Below are 21,883 nucleotides of genomic sequence, written 5' to 3' on the forward strand. Positions count from 1 at the left end.
CTGTGGAGGTGGCGTTGGAGGTGGTGGTGTTGTGTTGCCTGAAGGTCTGGGTCCTTTCCTTGGTGGCATAGTTCTGTCATAAGTTTGCAAAAAAATGATCAGATGGTAAGTTCCTAATAGTAAAGACAAGTCGGTTGTTATTGAACTAGATTTTCTGTATTATGCTCCGACTTAAGAATGTCTTGCATGTAATTCATAAGGGAAGTCCATATGAATGAATTTCATGAGTTTAGTAGGTTTTGTACGGGCGTTAAGATTTACTCAACTTAAGATCGCGTTTGTCCAAACACACTTAGCTAAGGAGTTTTGATGGGATACGTTGCATTAGTGCTTAGTATGATTGCACCCTATAGGTCTACGAAGAAGGCACCCTTTCACCAAAATGTTTAAAGGTGAGACGATAATGAGTCGTTAGAAAGGGCTATGTGTCGCGAGTTTTCTAACTAAGTTTATCTTAGTTCATTTTGTAACGTATTTCGGTTGCTTTATGGTGTTCTGAAAACATTTCATAACGAGAGCCTATATATGATAAACTCAAGTGTTTTAGTAGTTCTATGTCCAAGTGAAACCTTGTAATTTGACCCAAGCTAGGTCCTTATAGTGACCAATCGATGTATGCTTAGTTATATAATAAAGACTAAATAGACCTTCGAGTCTGTTAGGTATGTACTAAGCCCATCTGGTTAATATGATTCTAGTAATTATGGTTTTAGCGAAAATTTTGACTTCGATGCAGGTTTACCTCACGTCTATGCAAGGAAAAGTTTTGATAGCAACTAGATCTCTTGATTAGTATAACCGCTTAAATCACAGTGTCGTGCTTACGCCTAGAATAGAGTAGCACCAACGCATACTCATGAACCTAATTTACAAGGTCTTGTGAGCGGTAAGAACTCTACTCACGACGATCCGTCCCTTACGATGCCTGAGGCAAAGTCGATGCACCTTGCAGCTCTGCCAATCGATGCTTGGCTGCAATCCTCCTCTCTTTGGATGCCGTGTGTCTATCTTGTTACTCTCTTGCCTTTGACCGAGCTGTGATAAGGTTCTAAAAAGAATGTTGGCCTCTGAAATAGTAGTCTATCTCCGAGTCTTGGGTACGTGAGATAGTAGGGTATGTAGTAACGCGCAGTTTCCGAACTCGGGTTGTAGTCTACCTGCTTTAATCCCCGATGTTCGCGATTTACCGGGTCTTCGCCAGGAGGGCTCTGTCAGTCGGTCCCCCGTGGTTGAGGTCATAGCACCCTCGTTGGTCTCCACATGGTGGTTGTTGTCATTGTTGTCGACATTCAACCCTCGATCACGATTGCCCAACGGGGCACAGGTTCGATGTAGTCGAAATGGTTCGCGGAAACCCTTGCTATGCATGGAGGATTGATTAACTCCGGTTCTGCTTCTGATTCTCCTCATAACCATCCACCATTTCTCTAATTGGGAAAGTAGGGGTCGTCCAGTAAGTAGGATCTTGCTATGTTGTACTTGCGAGAATAGGAGTGGAAGAGATAATTACTAGGCGTCTAACTCTATAATTAATTACTTATAGGGGTGATCCTTATTAGTTACTTCTATAATGACATAGTGCCTATGAATTACATATAACAAGATATGATAGACCTTCGAATAAGTGATCCTACCCTCGATCCACATCCAAACAAGGAAAAGGAAGTAAGGAAATGACCACAAATTCTAAGTCTATGATTTCTAAGTTATATATAACTTTAGAGTATTCACTTAGTGACTATAGATCTATTATTAAGGATCTATTTAGTTTTCATATAAGTTATGATATTACAAAATACTCCTATAGTATTTTAAATTTTATGTTTGGTTCTAATGCTCTCATTGTGGTAGTGTTGGTAAGTTTTTAGACTTGTTACCATATCACAACCATTCTTGGGCATGTGCTAATCACTCCTTGGACCAGCATAGTTGATCAGGCTATGCCACTCCCAAGACTGACCATACATCCCCGATCTTACCTGTGATATTCAACAATCATTACTTTTGTTTTGTTCTAGAATGATGCTGACCTTAGTATGTATGCATGCATGTATACTTTTAACAAGGAACTATTTAATTCTAATAGTATAGTTGTTTTGAAAAACTTTAAATCAGAGACCTTAGTCCCATTACATTTATAGTTTGTATATCTTATGTGGTTCGATATACTTAGTTCACTATAAACAATGCTCTGATACCAATCTGTCACACCCCCAAACCAAGGATGGCGGAAACGTCCAGGGGTGGCGGACTTCATGTACAGTATCACAACAACATGTATAATAGTGCTCAAAGTAAATACAACCATCATAAATATAATTGAAAAAGTTACCCCAAAACACATGTTTACATGTTTCAAAATCAATTACATTATGATGACAAAATAGATTGTTTGACGATTTAACGTCCCATCCTCAAAGCGCTGATGTTTCCTATTTCACTGATTTCTTGAGAATACAAGTAGTTTTGAAAAAGTGTCAACAATTAAGTTGGTGAGTTCATAAGAGTTTTGTTTTAGGAAGAAATCGATTTCCTTGTAAAAGCGATAGAGTTTGATTTCCAGAAAATCCAATATTTTCTTAGTTAAATGTGAAAATAACATTCCTATATTATATGATAATGAACCGTAGAAAGACCCGAAGATTTCTCCTATAATCGTCCAACGTATATAAGTTATATAAGATTTAAGTTAGATAAATCGTTGAATATAGTGGGTCTGCCCTAGGTCCACAACCCAACGAGGAACAGGAGATGAGGCGGGCCCACCAATTCTAAGCCGATCGAGACTAAATTCTTATACGACTCTAGCATATACGCTCAACGATTATAGCTGAAGTCTAACAATTCTAGATGAAATATAGTTTTAATATCATAATAACTATTTTATGTGAACCTGGTACTTTGTATCTGTACCCCTTTTTGTATAAAAACCTGGTACTTTGTATTTGTACCCTTTTTTTGTATAAAACCGGTACTTTGTATTTGTACCCATTTTCTTATGAAAACCTGGTACTTTGTATTTGTACCCATTTTTGTATAAAACCGGTACGTTGTATTTGTACCCCTTTTCGTATGAAAACTCTTTGTAATGTAAATGATCATAAACTACACCTATTATAGTTTATCAAAATGTTTGAAATGTACATGCAACCTAACTATACCTATTATAGTTTAGTATGTTTATTTGTGGTGTATAAGAACCCTTTTCTATGTAAGTCGAATGTATAGCACAATATAGCTATGTTTATCTTGCTTTGTTTTGTACTAATGGAAATGATGGAGGATTCTTACAATCCAGTGAGTATTTTCTAGTATATAATTATACCACTACAAGAAATACATGTAATATATCAAGTCATCAAAGATTTAACACTTTGCTCAACATGTTACAAAGTGTGTTGAAAGTTATAAGCTGTTAACTAGTTTTTAACTTTTCTACACTGTTTTAGAAAGGTCATAGAAAAATCATACGAATTCAAAACTAAATCCGTAAATTCTAAGAGTTCCTAAAATGTGTCTAGTTTACTCATGATTTTTATCATGATTTTTAATGACCTCCAACTTGGGTGAAAAATTCCATAATCACAGACTGGTCCGGATTGGTGTTTGAAATGATAGGCAGTTTTGTAAAAATCACCATAATTTTTAGAAAAATCATATGGAGATGTGCAAGTAGTCATTTTAAAGCTAAGAACTGGAACTAATTTCACCTAAAACAGTTTTGAAAACTAAAATTTTTAAGTTGCCCAAAACAGTCCGTGAATGGGGTCCAACTTTTCTGGTGAAAGCTGTTAGAAAATTTTAGTTATGTTCTTGGTGTTTTAACTTGTATTCCCCCCCCCCCCCCCCCTAAAAACTTGAGAAAACATGAAAATATAGGGGCATGAACTCACCTTGAGTGGTTTCAGTAGATGAGTGTTGAAGAAGATAAGTGTTCAACTCAAGAACACTTGAAGAATCACTTGAAGATTCGAAGATCTAACAAGAATGTGATGATGTTTGTGTAAGGAATCAATGATTTGAGAAAAAGGGGAGTGTAATAATCATAGAGAGAATGAATTATACTTACCAAGAGTGTGAGAAAGCTTGATAGTCAGCCTTGAATCTCGAATTTGGGGGAGGAAGTTGGAGAGAAAAGGTTGTTTGATCTTCTTGGTGAAAATGAGGAAAATGTGTGAAGTGAGGGAAATGAAGAGAGATAAGAGTGTTATCCAGCTCTTTTGGATGTGGGTGGTTGGGAAAAGGGAGGGGTAATGCCTTGAAGTGACTAGGAGTAGATAGGAGTACAAGGATTGGTCAAAGGAATGGGCATGGGGTGGTGGTTTGTGTCAAATATTATGGCAAGATCCACACTCCACCTCAAGATCTCACTTAAAAGATTTTATTCTCAAATAAATATTTTCATGAAAATATGCCGAAATTATGATTATTTAGGGTCTTATATGTTAAAATATGATTTCTGGAGAAAATCTCGTGTTAAAATGATTAAAAACGGACTTAAAATGGAGAATTAGTCAAAAACCGGGTGAAAAACATAAAATCCGAAGTCTAGGACCGGAGTCTCGGTCATCATCAGCATTAGAGCCGGAAGGAGCCTTGGTCGCTGAAGTGGGTCCGAAGGAAGCTTAGCCGCGGATGAAGAAAGGGGGTGCTGCGGTCCGAAGTCAAGAGAACCGGAAGCGAACCTCGGATGCGGGCTGCTCCATGCGGCTACGGTCGGTGGCTGCGGTCTTGACGGTTGCGGCTCTGGGCTTCGGCTCGGTGGCTGCGGCTGGATGGATGTGGCTACTCAGGGACCTCGGACTTAGCTTAAGAGGCCTCGGTTCCAAGAGGACTTGGCCCCTATAGAGAAGCTTCGGCCCAAAGGAGCTATTTTCCAAACTATCTCCCCTCTTTGAGTGGTTTCTTATCAAGCCAAGTATTGGGATGCCCCAAATGATCAGAATAAATCCAAAAGAGGTTTTGGGAGAGATTTCACATTCTTGGAGAGATTTCCCATACAAAGAGAGATTTGGGAGAGATTTCACATTCTTGGAGAGATTTCTCATACAAAGAGAGATTTAGGAGAGATTTCACATTCTTGGAGAGATTCTCATACAAAGAGAGATTTGGGAGAGATTTCACATTCTTCGAGAGATTTCACATTCTTGGAGAGATTTCTCATACAAAGAGAGATTTGGGAGAGATTTCACATTCTTGGAGAGATTTCTCATACAAAGAGAGATAGAGTGAAAACGATTGAGAGGGGTTTCGTGTGTGACATTTGTGAGTGTTTGGCTCCGCAACGCAAGGTCCGTAAGCCCTATTAAGCCATGTTTAAGGATCTTACACACTCCCAATGAGTATGCAACATTGCTCGTAAACTAAAAGGGTTTTTAGTTCATTACTCGTAAACTCATTAAAGAAATAAATTTGTGAGACCATCTTCAAGTACTTACCTAAGTACCAGCGAAAGTATTGACTTATAACTAGAGTCTCTTGTAGGGAGAGGGAGATATTTGTGTATAGATCTATATAAGACTGACAATCCCACACCCTGATTGTTAGCTACAGTTGGACCGGCATCTCTGGGGTGACAAATGTCGTTAACGTTTCCGACGCTTGAAGAACGTCATGTTCAGGCCATCTTAGGTCATAGTATGGTTATAAGAACTCACATGGAGAAAAAAAAACGACATATTTATAGAGTAATATATATTTTCAAACAATCTTATCGGAATACAAACTTTACATTTGGTTTATGGGGAAAACATACCTTCAAATAGTTTTACATAATAATAAAACTACATTACATGACTTCTCAATACAACAAGGGTTACATTTCTAGAAACATACATTTAAAAGGATTACATACAAATACAACTACAGTACACTATTTTTCTAGCACAGTGCAATTTACATTTCTGAAAGGACTATTATTGTTAACTCTATGATTCTTAGTGTATTTGTTAGGGTTATATATAATTAAAATCCTATAGGCACTAGAATGTGTATTTCCGCCTTAGATCTTGTTCCTTGTTTGGTTGTGGGTTTAGGACGGAATCACTCATTCGACTGTTCGTTCGATCTTGATTATATATAACTTGTATACACTAAATGATCATAGGAGGTAACAATATGGGTCACACCACTTACATAAATTAGAACTTCGCATTTCAAATGTTAAGCATATGAAACTTATACATTTTGGTCTTAAGGTACTAAGACTGCAATTCATTTACAGAGAAAATATTGGATTTTTTGGAAGAACACACTAACATTTTCAAGGAACAAAGAACATATTTTTTTCATACAAAATGTTTATGATCTCACCAACTTAAATGTTGACACTTTTTCAAACCACTTGTATTCTCAGGAAATTAGTAGACAGATACTCACACAGGTTTCACGAAGACGGAACATAGTAACATCACGTCATAGTTTTTGCTATAATTTTGATGTCAAACAAACAATGTTTTGAACACAATGTAAATTATATATTTTCAATACGATGGTTGTGTTGTTTTGATTACTATTATTCAATTGTTATGATACTGTACATGACGTCATCCGCCCCCGAGCGTTTCCATCGTTCTGATTTGGGAGTGTGACAACTAAAGTCACCCACTGCTTCTTCTTTATGGTTTTCCAGTCAATCAACGAACTCATAACATATGATTCAAGGAATAACAATGGTGGATTACTAGTTGGGGTCTCGTGTTTGGGATTACGTGAATAATGGCAACTTCAACATTGTTAACTTTTAAAGAATGGAGCTTACATGTTCGATTTCCCCTGAGTTTTTTGCTTTGAAATTGCTTCAAATACTCATCATTGCTAACAACAATCTCACTGGAACGATTCCAGAAGAGCTCACCACTCTTCCTGTTGTTATGTAATTAGATCTCGCTACAACAATATCACTGAAAAATCCAAGTTTACAAGAGTAATTTTGATCTAAACATAGATGGGAATCCCAATATCGGAAGGGGCCACTGCTCTAGATGGTGGCCGGAAAACACTCACCTTAGGTGGGTGTGTTGAGAGAGAGAGAGAGAGAGAGAGAGAGAGATGGGTCCCTTCTTATTAAATAAGTATTTAGATTTTAAAAAAATGAAAGAAAAACAGAAAATAAATAACCAAGGGTATTAAAGTCATTTCAGTTTACCGAGGGACAATTTCTACGTACAAACTAGGCCAAAAGGACCATGAAGCCAAAAAAAGTCGAAGTTTAGATTAAACCTTGGAAAAAATGCATACCCCAGGGACCATTTTTGCAATTTTGTCTATTAAATGTGATTATTATACTTTTTAATATGTTTATTTATTTTCACTTTTGGGCGAAAAATATATTGATTTATGTATAGTTTTCCTTACGTTAGTATAATATTCTTTTCATTAAAAGGTTTTCTGTACATAAATGCATTTTTAAATTAATGAAGATTGGTTCACCAAACATAACAAGATTTTGAAAAATTACCGATGATGATATACACGTTTTTAAGCCTACCTAATTTATGAGACAGAAATATAACAAATAAGTCAATATAAGAAATCGTTCAATAGCTAAAAAAATTGATATCAAATTTTAATAAACAGTTTTAATTATTATTCTTTCTGGAAGGTTTAAAAATAAAATTTCAGATAATGGGCTTTTAAATGTATTTAAAAAAAAAAAATTGATCGTTAAAAGGTTCACCTGTTCATGGACCATGGACCGTTTGGAGATTACAAACTGGTCCGTTTTATATGATGGGCCACCATAATTAGCATTTTGGGTTTTCTTATAAAAAAGATCATGATTCATGGGATGCAATGGTCAATAAGCTTACGCGAGGAGATTTTTTAAGATACAATCATTAAAATTATATTTATATTTAGAAATTAGAATGATCAAATATTATTAAATTTTGTTTGTTAAAGTTTGTTCGTTTGGGGATTTAACCCACTATTCCGAGATGAGTTGTTTCGAGCTTAAAAATCTGATGAATATATATACATCTTTGTTTGAGAAATTAAATATCATCCTACAATTTGTTTCTATTTTTCTTCCTATCTATTTAAGATGATGACAAATTTACAAATTCAAAATCTCATTCAAATTTAAATTAAATTTAACGACACTTGTCACCATAAAAAATAGATAGAAGAATAATAAAAACAAAAAGTGGGAGACTATTTAATTTTTTGTTTGTTTATATAGACCTCATATTTAAGAAATAACTGAAATATGCTAGCAACCATATTCCGGATTCTCTCAAAGATTTTGATGGAACGCAGCTATGGATCCATAGTTGGAGGAGATTATGGTCACCCAAATTAGATATGAACTTTTATGTCAAAAATATGATATAACAATTCTAAAATGGGTTGCATTTTTTTATATTATAATAGACATTAGGTATAAGAGTCGTGTACTGTATGTGTTAACTTTTTACTTTCAAAGTATAATATTTTAATAAAACAAAAAATCAAAATGAAAAGTCTACCCATCTGCCACTGCTAAAAAAAACTTGTTAAAAAATAAACCAATTTACCGCTCATTAAATTTCTATGGAACTTTAATTAAATTAAGAGATAAAAAACTTATCATTCAAATTTACTTATTCATGTATCAAAATCAATAACTATATTCAACAAACTTTTCATAATTTCTTGTTTACGATTATAAAATGATGAAGTGTTAACTGTTAAGTATGTTAAAAGTGTGTAAAGTTTTATTACATCAACATTTTAAGGGAAAGGATATTGATTACGTATATATTTCGAAGTGAATATTGTATTCTTACCATCATAATCTATAGTAGTTTGCTTGTAATTAACTAAATAATTACACCGCTTTTATCATCATGGAAAAAGGAAACTAAAATTCCTGAAATATTTCCATCTTTGTTGGTTGCGTTTTACCATTTACACCAAGCCTGCACATAATCAAAACATTAACATATTAGATTGTTAGGTACTAGTTTATAACCCGTGGGAACCACGGTTATAAAATTAATCAAACTTTTATAGTAAAAACTCAAAATTATTAATAAGTTATTTTAAATAAATTATTAATTTAAGAGATATTTTTATTAGTTATGTGAAATTATAATCATTGATTCAAATAAATATATAAAATTAATTTTTAATATATATTAGATATTTTTTATTTATGAATTAATGAAAACAATAATTTAAAATTCAAAATTTAAAATTTAAAATGGAATCACATTAATGAGGATGTGTAATAAATTTAAAATGGAAAACTAATAGATTGACAAGTGGCAACACATTAATTAAAATGTCTAATATGATGACACATAGCAAAAGTGCTACTCTTTTATTAGTATAAGGATTTGCAAAAGTAAGATATTAATCAACCATAATGTCTATGTAAAAATTAAAAAAAAAAAAAAAAAAAACCATAACAAAAAGTAGAAGCTTAATAGGTAATGTAAAAGCTTTCAGTTTTTAACGCGACAAACCATAGATGGCATATAAAAGAAGTTTTATGCAATAAATAGCAACGTACTTCAGTTAACTTGTTTAGTATTGTATTATTCGTTCATTTCTTTCTATTATGACATTATACTTCATTTCATTCATTTAAAAAAAACTTATACGTTCTTAATAATCGCACAAAACTCAGATAGAAGAAGTTTGATTCCAAAGTCTCTCATTCCTCGTGCATTCTTCCTAATAATTATAAGCAAAAGTAAGACACATTTATAATCATTTACAAAGCTCTTGGTGAAATGAAAATATAACTCACAAACAACAAAAAAAATATGGTAAATAAATGAACCTTGAGCCGCTTACTATGTTTTTCTGCCAAATACCTTCAAGAAATCGTGCTTATTTTGCATTCACTATCAATTTCCGAAGGATGAAAGCACATGAAGCCATTTGCTACTTGAATGTTGTTGCTCCTGTCACTAATGTTGATCCAAGTAAGCAAATTATCCGTCTACAATTCTCAGTCTTTGCGTTTTTAGTATAAATATATGAAATACTTTTATTTGGTTTCCTTTTTCCATATAAAGTTATAAAATAACTAGGTGTGAGATATAAGAAGATTGGATTGATCAAATCAAAAAGATATTGTATTGAACGATGTACAAGTCATTATATACATGAGTCGATCCTATCTTTATGGATCTGTAACAAGAGGAGAAAGACTAGTTCTATTGGACCAAGTCTAGGTATAGCTAAATACAAATATAAACTTAAGGAGCACATGTGTTATGTGCTAATATGGCCCCTCAAGATGGACGACCGTGAGAGAAGTCCAATCTTGGAAAGTAACGAATTAAACCGGTGCTTCAATAAAGGTTTGGTTAAAGCATCAGCTAATTGATCATCTCTCATAATATGTACAACACGAAGAGATCCATCGTGAACCTTTTCTCTTACAAAGTGAAAATCCAGGGCGAGGTGTTTCATTCTTGAATGGAAGACTGTATTTGCTGAATAATGAGTGGCACTAAGATTGTCACAATAGATTGTAGGAGTGATTGTAGATTTCTAATTGAGTTCAGAAAGTAAAGAAACAAGCCACTGGACTTCAGTAGTGGTAGATGCAACTGCTCTGAAATCAGCTTTTGTAGATGATCTAGCAAGTGTAGGTTGTCTTTTAGAGCTCCATGCAATTGGGTTGCACCCTAGATAAACAATATAACCTGTGGTACTTCTATAAGTTTGTTTGTCACCTGCCCAATCTGCATCAGTGAAAGCATGAATAGTTAGTGGAGAGTTGTGTTTTATGAGTAAACCATGGTGCAGTGTTCCATGTAGATAACATAACAATCTCTTCAAGGCAAGCCAATGGATATCTGTAGGTTTATGCATAAATTGTGACAGTTTATTGACTGTGAAGGCTACATCAGGACGAGTTAGAGATAAATATTGAAGTGCCCCAACAATAGATCGATAGTCTGTGGGTTTGGATAGTGGCTGCCCATCAATTGTGTTGAGATGTACTGATGTTGACACTGGTGTGGACGTCGGCTTGTAGTCGCTCATGTTGGATTTAGCTAGAAGATCAAGAATATATTTAGATTGAGATAAGAAGAGACCATCTTTGTGTGGTAAAACTTCAATACCAAGGAAGTACGAGAGATTGCCCAGGTCTTTGAGGGAAAAGCAATTGGCTAATTGAGTGATAAAAGAAGATATTTGGGAAGATTTAGGACATGTAACAATGATTTCATCTACATATACAAGAATGTAGATAGGAGAGGTAGATGAATAATGAATAAAGAGGGAGGAATCAGAAATAGTAGGTTTGAAATTGAGAGATAAAAGAAAGTTTTTGAGTTCATTGTACCAGGCACGAGATGCTTGTCTTAGCCCATAAATAGCTTTGTTTAATTTACAGACATGGGTGGGATGGTTGGGATCAATAAATCGTGGAGGTTGAGACATATAGACAGATTTAGAAAGGGAGCCTTAAAGAAAAGCATTGTTTATGTCAAGTTGACGTAATGACCAACTTTGAGAAGTGGCAAGAGATAAGATGAGATGAAGAGTAACGGGTTTAATAACGGGATTGAAAGTTTCTTTGAAATCAACACCAGGTCTTTGATTAAAACCCTTAGCTACTATTCTTGCTTTTAATTTGTCAACAGTGCCATCCGGGTTGAACTTTGTGCGATAAACCCATTTGCACCTAACAATGTTGGTGGCAGATTTAGGAGGAACAAGAGACCAAGTTTGATTTCGTAATAGAGCATCATGTTTTGATTGCATGGCTTGACGCCATTGAGGATTTTTTAGTGATTGAGTAATAGTTCTAGGTTCAGGAAAAGGCTAAACAATTGAGTTGAATAAAATAAAGTCATTATTGTGGTATTCAGGGTTGGGTTTTAGGTTTTGGCGGGTATTATAGGATGGTGGTGGAGAATTTTGAGTTGGAGGAGCTGGGTTTGGAGCAGGGTCAACAGGAGGAGGGGATTATTTGGAACTGGTATAGGTTGGACAGGATCCGGGTTAGGAGAAGAGGTAGGAATAGATATATGTTCAACTTGTAGCCATGTATCAGGTTCAGGAGAGGGAGGAGTGGATGTATTGGTGAGTGTTGGGTAAGGGAAGATATCTTCTACAAAGTGAACATGGAGAGATGTGTGAATTTTATTTGTGAGAGGGTTAAGAAGATAATAAGCACTTTGAGTGGATGAATAGCCAATGAAGATGCATGGCTTGGATTTAGGTTGGAGTTTGTGAGTATTATAAGGACGTAACCATGGGTAGGCTAGACATCCAAAGCATTTGAGTTTGGAGTAATTTGGGAGTGATTTAAAAAGACGTAAATGTGGGGAATCATTTTGTAAGGTGGAAGTGGGAAGCTTGTTTATGAGATAAGTTGCAGTAGTGACTGCAAAGGTCCAAAATTTGAGTGGCATTTTGGCATGAGATAAATGAGAGAGGGCAGTTTCTACAATATGACGATGGCGCCTTTCAACATATCCATTATGTTCAGGGGTGTGTGGAGGGGAGGTGAGATGAGTAATGCCACAAGAGGCAAGATGGGTGGCAAGTTTGATATATTCTCCTCCATTATCAGAGAAGAGTTGTTTAATTTTTGTGTGAAATAAATTTTCAACAAAATATTGAAAACGGATGAAGGTTGAGAGAATCAGGTTTGTGTTTGAGTGGATATAGCCAAGTATATTTTGTGACATGATCTACAAATATAATGTAATACTTGAAATTATCAAAAGAAGTGATAGGGGAGGACCATACATCAGAATAAATAAGTTGTAAAGGTTGTGTGGAAGTAAGAGAATTGCTATGAAAAGGAAGTTTATGACTTTTATTGATGCAACAAGAGTTACAGTTATTTTGCATCGACTTAATACTAGGACAAACAGCAGCTAAATGATTTAAGACTTGGAGATGTGGGTGTCCAAGTCGATGATGCCAGGAGATGGACTTTTGAGTGTGAAGTAATAGTGGATGAGCAGTGGAATGAAGCTCATAGATGCCACAATTAGTTGTTCCCTGGAGCAGGAGGCGATTGGTTTGCAAATCCTTGATAAGAAAAGAAAATGAGAAGAAGGCAATTAGTATTGGATTATCAAGGCATAAATGATAAATAGACGTTGAATTAATGTCTAAGTCCATAACTATAATTGGTAAGACTTGACCCGACCCAACATGGTCCATTTGGGTTGCATGGCATCATGCATTTGGATAGACTATAATGCGAGAAATAACACTTAAGGTTGGTTAATATATTATAAGTTCTAATATATTAATAAGGTTATTTAATTAGTATTGATCAATAATTAATTTGGAATTAATTAAGTGATCAAAAGGATACTAATTAAATATATGGGTTGATTGTGTAAATCATTCATTCTTATATATGTGGGCTTGTGATCCAAGATTTCTTATGTTGGACTAAGTCCATGGGGTGACCCATGGATAATCCATGGAGCATAAGGAATGGGTAAAGTTATGAGTTACATGGTGTAACCCTAATAGCCACCATATAAAAGAATCCCATGGCTCAAGAAATCGTGCACTAGTGTGTGAATATAAGGGCTAGACGATTTCAAGGAGTGTTCCATTTCTCTCAAGTCATTCCATGTGCATTTGGTGTTGTGTGAACCATTTGAGGTGTCACACTTGGGGCACTAGGCACTCAAGATTCATGAAGACATTCTACATCAAAGAGATATGTAATTCTAACTTGAGATATCCATATGAATCAATGTTATTTTGCTAGTTAGGATGAATACCTTGAAAAGTTCATAATTGCATGTATAATAGAGAAAACATAGATCCAAGGTATTTAGGGTTGCATGTACACTTAGGAGTGTTAGAATGCTCAAAACCCAATAGTGGTATCAGAGCCTAGTCTTGTTTTCTTGTTATACTTGCAATTTTAGCTGAAAAGACGAATTTTGTTGCTGTCTAGACAACGGACTCGGTGAGTCCATCGGGTTACTCGACGAGTCTATGCCTTAAAAGTGTTCAAAACGATCCAACTCGCCGAGTTGGTTCATGCACTCGACGAGTTGGACCCCCAGACAGCATATATTCGACTGTTTTGGCTGGAATTGGACTAGGAACATTACCCCTAAGATGTTTTTGGACTTATAAACTAGTTTTTGATGTGGTAATGTTCATGCTAATCCAATTTAAAAATATAATTGTCAATAGATTCATGTTTGTATTAGTTTAAGGATTAGACTAATTACATGAAAAAGTTTGATTTGAATTATCTTTGTTCATATGAGTTGCTTAGATTAATAGATAAGTTAATTGATTATGTGTTTTCAATCCATTTTAATCTAAGAAATGATTCGAAAATGTGTTTGTGTAACTTGTCCTCAAGTTATATGAAAAGTCACATTTAAGTTTCATAAAACTCATAAAAGTTGGCAATGGTTACAAAAATGAAGAGTCTTGTCCTCAAGTTATGGAGGTTCAATAGTCACTTCATTAAGTAATAAAATGTGTAACCTTAATTAATTCCATAAGTTACAAAATAAAAAAAAGTTACATTCTTTTATTAGTTTAAAGTCTTCCATAACTTGTCCTCGAGTTATGAAACTTGAAGAGTTTTTTAATTAAAACTACTTTAAACACACAAGTTATGGAATTAATTAGTTTTGAATAGTTTCAAAACTTGCCCTCAAGTTTTGGAATTTGAAAAAGTTTTCACTTATGAATACTTTAATTCCAAGTTAGCCCTTAGAAATTTAAAAGTTAAAATTCAACACTTATACTTTATAATATTATAAGTTAATAATATATATATATATATATATATATATATGTGTGTGTGTGTGTGTGTGTGTATAAGAGTAAAGTCGGTATTACCGTTAGTAGACCTCATTCACGAAGCCGGCCTATAAGGGTGGTATAAGGTTACTACCTATAAAATGGCAGTTTAATGGGTGTCCACTCTCACCCACCGCTTCCTTGACCGGTGGAGGGTCGTTAGCCGAACGGGTAGGACAAGGACTAGAATTCTCCTTTCTATAAAAGTATTAATGATAAATACTAAGTAACTAAATTCTTATTAATACTCAATCTTAGTTACTTAGGAAAATGTGAATTTGGTGCTAACCCATGAAATTACACTTTGCACTTTGCTTAAGTCGTTAGTGGAGCGTGTGTGGTTAACCGGCACACTAACCTGGACTTAACAAGGTAGGCAAAGGGTAACTTAATATTTATCATAGTATCGGTGGAGTGTGTGTGGTTAACCGACACATCGATTAAGGGGTAAATATTAAGGGTACCAAGTATATTTGCATGGTTACTTCACACCTTGTTTTGTGATCCTCGGCATCCCAGTCACAAAACCTGAAGGGCACACTCGAGATTGAAACATGACATTGAACAGTTCAATGAATCTCAAAAGAATCTAGGAGTTTCAAAACCAATTAAAACCTAATAATAAATTTTGTTTGTCTTGGTGGAAATTGGTGAATCGTCATTCACCTACCTTCAAATATTTTATAGCTTGGATTACGACATCCCTCTTCCGAGTTATAAAATAGTTTGTAGGGTCCTAGCCTTAATATCTCATATTGGGTGTTATATTAAGGACTTTTAATCAACTATCTTGAATGTCTCCCAAAAGATGTCTAGTTCAGACATCTATGATCCTTCCAAATCTCTTGGAACTTCACTTCCTCCACCTCCTCCAATTATTCTCCTTATCCAACAAGTTCAAGGTCACTCAAGCCCTATTGGCAAGGCAAGGTCTAGGTGTGCTCACATCTTGGAGATGAAGTCACATACTGACAAGTCAGGAGAGTTGGGTGTCAAAGTCTTGAGAAAGTTGGTGGCTCAATCACTTTCTAAGTCACATAGTAAGTTCCTTAGGGACTCCTATGAAATAGACTATGACAAGACCCTTAATGATCTTATCTATTTGCTAAGATCAACTTCCTAAAACTTTATGGACATTGACAATGAAGACACTGGAAATGCAGAAAAAGCATTCTGTTCCCAATGGAAAGGGATCGGCCATAGTCAAATCGGTTGACCAAATGGTAAAGAGAAAAGCTAAGTCTGTGATAGTACCGGTACCATTAACAAAGGGTCCATATGTTTATATTGCCAAAGGAAGGGGCATTAGTTGCGAAGCTGCCAATTTTACCTAAGGATGTTAAAGTCAATAAGTTTGACCCTACTTTAGGTAAAATCCACTATCTAATTCTGCTAAGTTTCTATACTGAGATTCTTGATACATGATGTGACTGGGTCACATGTTGATGTTTGTAAGAATCAAAGAAAAGTGAAGAAACTTAAAGAAAGAATATGCTGAATCTGATCGTATAGATGGATTTCTATCGCATAGTTTGAAGATCGGATTCTTGAGCTACTTCTTAGGAGTTATGATATATTGCTTAGGAATAGATAACAACAACGTTTTCATGCTCTTTTGCATTGTAAGGATAGTTTTTCTGCAAATTTTTTGAAATAAAAGGAAAAATGATGATTTTATTTATTTTAAAATATCCTTACAATGGCATTTGAGGAAAAAAAATTATTGCTTATATGATTCCATTAATAGCAAGAGTGGAAATATGAAATTGATTCTTTCATTTGTGGTAATGTCTAAATTTACCAAATAAGGAAAAATCCTCATCACCCAAGTTTCAATTGGACCGAAACTTGGAATCATGCAAGTTGTATAGCATGATGAATGATAATTTCTTATCTTTGGAAAATTAAGACTAGTTCCTTGTTCACATGTATATGTGAGTCAAGTGAAGGACTAAGGGATCGATTACACTTTCTTGTGCACTGGTCAAGTCCACCACAAAAGATCGATAAGATTATTCGTCATAATTTACTAAAGCTCGGTAAATATGGTTATACTTACAAGCTTAAGTGTAATTCTGAGACATTGGAAAAGGTTCCAATGTATGGCAGAGCGAATAAGAAGAATCAAATTAGGCAGAAGGATAAAAGTTTCTCAAATCTGAAAAGATGGGAGAGTACTTTAGTATTATGTCATATGATCATCATAATGATTAAGAGACCTTATTGCAATTCATCATCTAAGTGCATTTTGATAGCTAAGAAGAGGAGCTATGAATTGTTGAAGTGGTCAAATCAAGAAGATGAGTCATACTTCGTTCCAAAACAAGTCTTAGAGTCATACTCCAAGACTGTAAGTTGAGTGAAATATCTTAAAGAAAGGTTTAAAACACTAGTCAAATGTAAGAGTAAAACTTTTCTACTCTTGTACACTTGAAATTGGCAAGTTGTGATGTTTTGGAAAAAACAAAGACCAACTAAGGCTAATTGTGTGAAGTGTTTGTCTTGATTAGAATCCACACTATCTCTTGGATGTTTGACAAGGGAGTCTTATATGTCAAGAGGACAATGGGAGTTTTAAAGGTCTTAAAAGTCTCAAGAACTAATCAAGAATAAAACCTGAAGTTCTTCACTAGCACACGACTTGAGGTTTATAACCTATCGTGTTGACATATTTCTATTTATGTGCCCATTCCAGTTAAAGTTGACTTTTCATATGAGTTCTTAGAGTTCTCAATTGGTTTCATAACAACTTGGAAGCAATGGCAGGCCCTTGTGCTGCCAAGTGGCAAGAAGTTAAGATTGCACAAGTTCAATCCATAAGAGTTTGGATTTGTCACTAACCTTGTCTTGTGATTATGGCTTTAACAATTCACATGGATAAGAACACATACACCATTAAATCTAAGTGTCATAAGGTTTCTCTCTGATTCATGAAATTGATGGTGAGGAAACACTTTCACTAAGTATATTTTAACTAGATAGCAATTGTGATATTTGCATTCTCAAAGTCGTTAGTGGAGCGTGTGTGGTTAACCGGCACACTAACATGGACTTGTGAGAAGTGGCAAAGGTCTAAATAATTGAGACTATGATTACGGTATCCTTTTTTATAGTTATTAAATTATTTACACACACTTATGAACTATCTAAGATAAGGTGTATGATATTGATAAAGTCTTATCAAAGCAATCTAGTATCAGAAATCTAAACTTTGGTAAGAAAGTCAATAGCTGATTTCTGAGTACATGTCAAAGCTAGTGGGAGCATAAGTGTTATGCTAATAATCATCATGTTAGTGGGAGCATGATAATTATGATAAGTATTGAAAGTTAGCAATGTTAATTATAGAAAACAAAAGTTTCAATTCTTGAGACTGTAGGGGTTGAAAAAGTTGTTTTGCTATAATTAAGGGAGAGAAAATTATACTTCATTTCAATTCTAAAAGCTTAGATTGAGATTTTAATCAAATTTAGTCACGAATATATATATATATATATATATATATATATATATATATATATATATATATATATATATGAATTTCATAAGGAAATTCTATATATGGGTTCATTATTTGTGTTCTAAAATTCGATTATGATTACGGTATCCCTTTTCATAATCTGAATTATGAGAACTTGGCAAATAAAAATGGAAATATTATAGCAAAAGACTGGTTTAGTCTTTATGTAAGACATCATGAATCGTGTCCCATATGCTTCGGATATAGGATCGAATACATGTGCAATATTCATCCTTTCTAAAATTTTCCAAATGTCTGGGGCATTAAGAAGGGAAAAGGTCTAGAACTGGATATGACTAAAACGATTAAACAATTGTCGAAGAAAATCTAAGGTTTACCAAAGATTGGCTGCTCAGGGACAGTTGGAAGTATAGTGTTAATTGTTGGAAGGACCATATTGACATATTCTGAAAAGAGGCAACTCTTGTTCAGAAGTGATAGTCAAAAGGGGAATGTGGAAATGATCCCATTTGTGGAAGTTGTTCAATAAATCTGTGTAAGATTAGGAAACTTAATGCAAGAAGGATGTTTCCAAGGAGTTGATCTTCTTTGGAATGCTCTGTAATGTTTGTTGTCAAGTCTTTGTGACTTTGTGCATAATCATTACAAGAGAATCATTGCATATAAGTTTAGAATCTAACAGATTTTGGTAAAATGGCAAGAATTTGGAATTCCTGCATTTGCCATAAGAATTTGGGAGTGTGAAATTAGAATCATTGAAAGTTTGGTCAATTGGTTTATTTCACAAAGTAAGGATCATAGACAAACATAGAGTGCATACTTGGTGTATGGCAAAGCTATTGTTTAGAAAAACATAGTGTACATGCTTGGAGCATGGGAAAACTATTGTTTTAATTCAAGAATAAAGTTGATAGTTGAAACAGTATGCAATGAGTAATGTGTAATCAAATGGTGATAAATAAAAGGTGTTTTATTTATGTTCATAGGTTTTGATACCATATTAGATTCAATTATTCTTGTGTTTCATTTTGCATGTTTTGACTTCCAGAATAAACTAGGTTATTCTTCCGGAATGACTAAGTTATTCAAACCATCCACAGTCGGTCATATGTTGGAAGTAGATATGAATCAAGACTGTCATGGGTTGGCTTGTAGAGGTCCAAGTTGGTGGACAAAGTTGTGCTACAACACTCATGAGTGCTCATAAGTTCTGAGTATTGGATTCAACCCGCACTCATTGGAATCACTTCAGGGATTTTATCACGAGTGATCATGAGATGATAATATCTTATATTCTTCAAACCTAGAGATATGAGTTGTTACAATGAGTTGGTTGTACATTGATTGCACGAAAACGCATTCGGTAACTCGATGTTATAAAACGTGCCTTTGTGTATGATTCAACAAGTAGTAGAACAAGCCATATGAGTCGAATTTTATCCATTCCTTTTACCTTCGAGACAAAAGCGATATCTGTGGGCCCCTCGATGATTTAATGATGATACATGTGAGTGCTTGGCCAAGCCAGGACTGATTTGATTTGTTCAATCAGTCAATCATCATAAATTGGAAATCGGGAAACAACAAATGGACAGAGAGAATGATTTATAATCCATGTCTCAGTCCATATGATATCTAGAATGGAGGAATATATGATCCCTTATCTAATGGACAAGTCATTGACAAAGGTCAGAGTTCATCGACAAGGTCAGAGTTCGATAGAAGCTTTTGAGAGCTACGATTGTCAGTTGGTTCTTGAAGTCATACGCAATAATAGCTTTAGACTTATCCAAGTGGGAGACTGTTGGATTAATGTCTAAGTCCATAACTATAATGGTAAGACTTGACCCGACCCAACATGGTCCATTTGGGTTGCATGGCATCATGCATTTGGATAGACTATAATGAGAGAAATAACACTTAAGGTTGGTTAATATATTATAAGTTCTAATATATTAATAAGGTTATTTAATTAGTATTGATCAATAATTAATTTGGAATTAATTAAGTGATCAAAAGGATACTAATTAAATATATGGGTTGATTGTGTAAATCATTCATTCTTATATATGTGGGCTTGTGATCCAAGATTCCTTATGTTGGACTAAGTCCATGGGGTGACCCATGGATAATCCATGGAGCATAAGGAATGGGTAAAGTTATGAGTTACATGGTGTAACCCTAATAGCCACCATATAAAAGAATCCCATGGCTCAAGAAATCGTGCACTAGTGTGTGAATATGAGGGCTAGACGATTTCAAGGAGTGTTCCATTTCTCTCAAGTCATTCCATGTGCATTTGGTGTTGTGTGAACCATTTGAGGTGTCACACTTGGGGCACTAGGCACTCAAGCTTCATGAAGACATTCTACATCACAGAGGTATGTAATTCTAACTTGAGCTATCCATATGAATCAATGTTATTTTGCTAGTTAGGATGAATATCTTGGAAAGTTCATATTTGCATGTATAATAGAGAAAACATAGATCCAAGGTATTTAGGGTTGCATGTACACTTAGGAGTGTTAGAATTCTGAAAACCCAACAATAGAGATTATGTTTCTAGATATGGAGGGAACACAAAGAACAGAAGCTAAAAAGAAGGGATGATTAAAGAACTTGAGAGTAAGAGATCCAACATGAGAGATAGAAAGGGACGAACCATCACCAATGACAAGTTCATCAGTACCGTCATAAGGAGCATGGAAAGCTAGATTGTTGAGATCACTGGTGATGTGGTGAGAAGCACCACTATCAAACATCCAAGGGGCATTGTTATCAGATTGGGTAGCAGACATGATGTTGGCCTGAGCAGGATAGTAGGTGGTTTTGGGTAGTGTGGACAGGTTAACATTAGGGTGCTTGTTCTTGAAAGCATAACAGGATGTGAGGGAGTGTCCTATGGTGAAGCAATATTGAAATTTTCCAAGGAAGGGCGTGATGTGGTGGTGGGGTGGGCAGAAGAGGTTGGGAGTTGGGTGAGGGTCGGTTGTTCCGTGGTTTTTGGTGGGGTCGTTTCTAGGCAGCAAAAGCAGTGGTAGGTTGATGAAGATTAGTGGAAGTGGATTGCTGGAGCAAGGTGAGTTCATGATTGATTAATTTCTCATGAAGTTCAGTGAAGGAGATAGGGGTATCTCTAGCGTGAACAACATCAATGATTGTCTTGTAGGTGGTGTAGTCAAGACCATTGAGAACTGCATCAGTAACATCTTCAACATCCATCTTCTTTCCAAGGACTTGTAACTCATCAATAATAACCTTGATTGACTTCATATAGTCATTGATCGATTGGGTTGAGGTTTTGACAGAGAGCTTGAGACGGTGTTGCAATTGCTTGATATGGCCACGTGATGGATTTGCATAAGTAGTGGAGAGGATGTTCCATGCTTCAAGGGAAAAGATAACATTAGAGATAAGGGGAACAATGTATGGTGACAGGGAACCAACAATAGCGCCAAAGAGAAGTCGATACTGGCGAAACCAAGCAGGGTAATCAGCATGTGGGGTGGAGACACCTGCAACCATGGTAGGTTTCGGAGCAAGGGTTGTGCCATCAATGAATTTGTAGAGGTATAAACCATGCAGAAGAGCTTCGAGTTGAGTTCTCCAACTCATATAGTTGGTGGAGGTAAGTTTGAGAGAATGGGG

The sequence above is a fragment of the Lactuca sativa genome, chromosome 7 (genome assembly GCF_002870075.4).
Source record: "Lactuca sativa cultivar Salinas chromosome 7, Lsat_Salinas_v11, whole genome shotgun sequence".
NCBI lineage: Eukaryota > Viridiplantae > Streptophyta > Magnoliopsida > Asterales > Asteraceae > Lactuca > Lactuca sativa.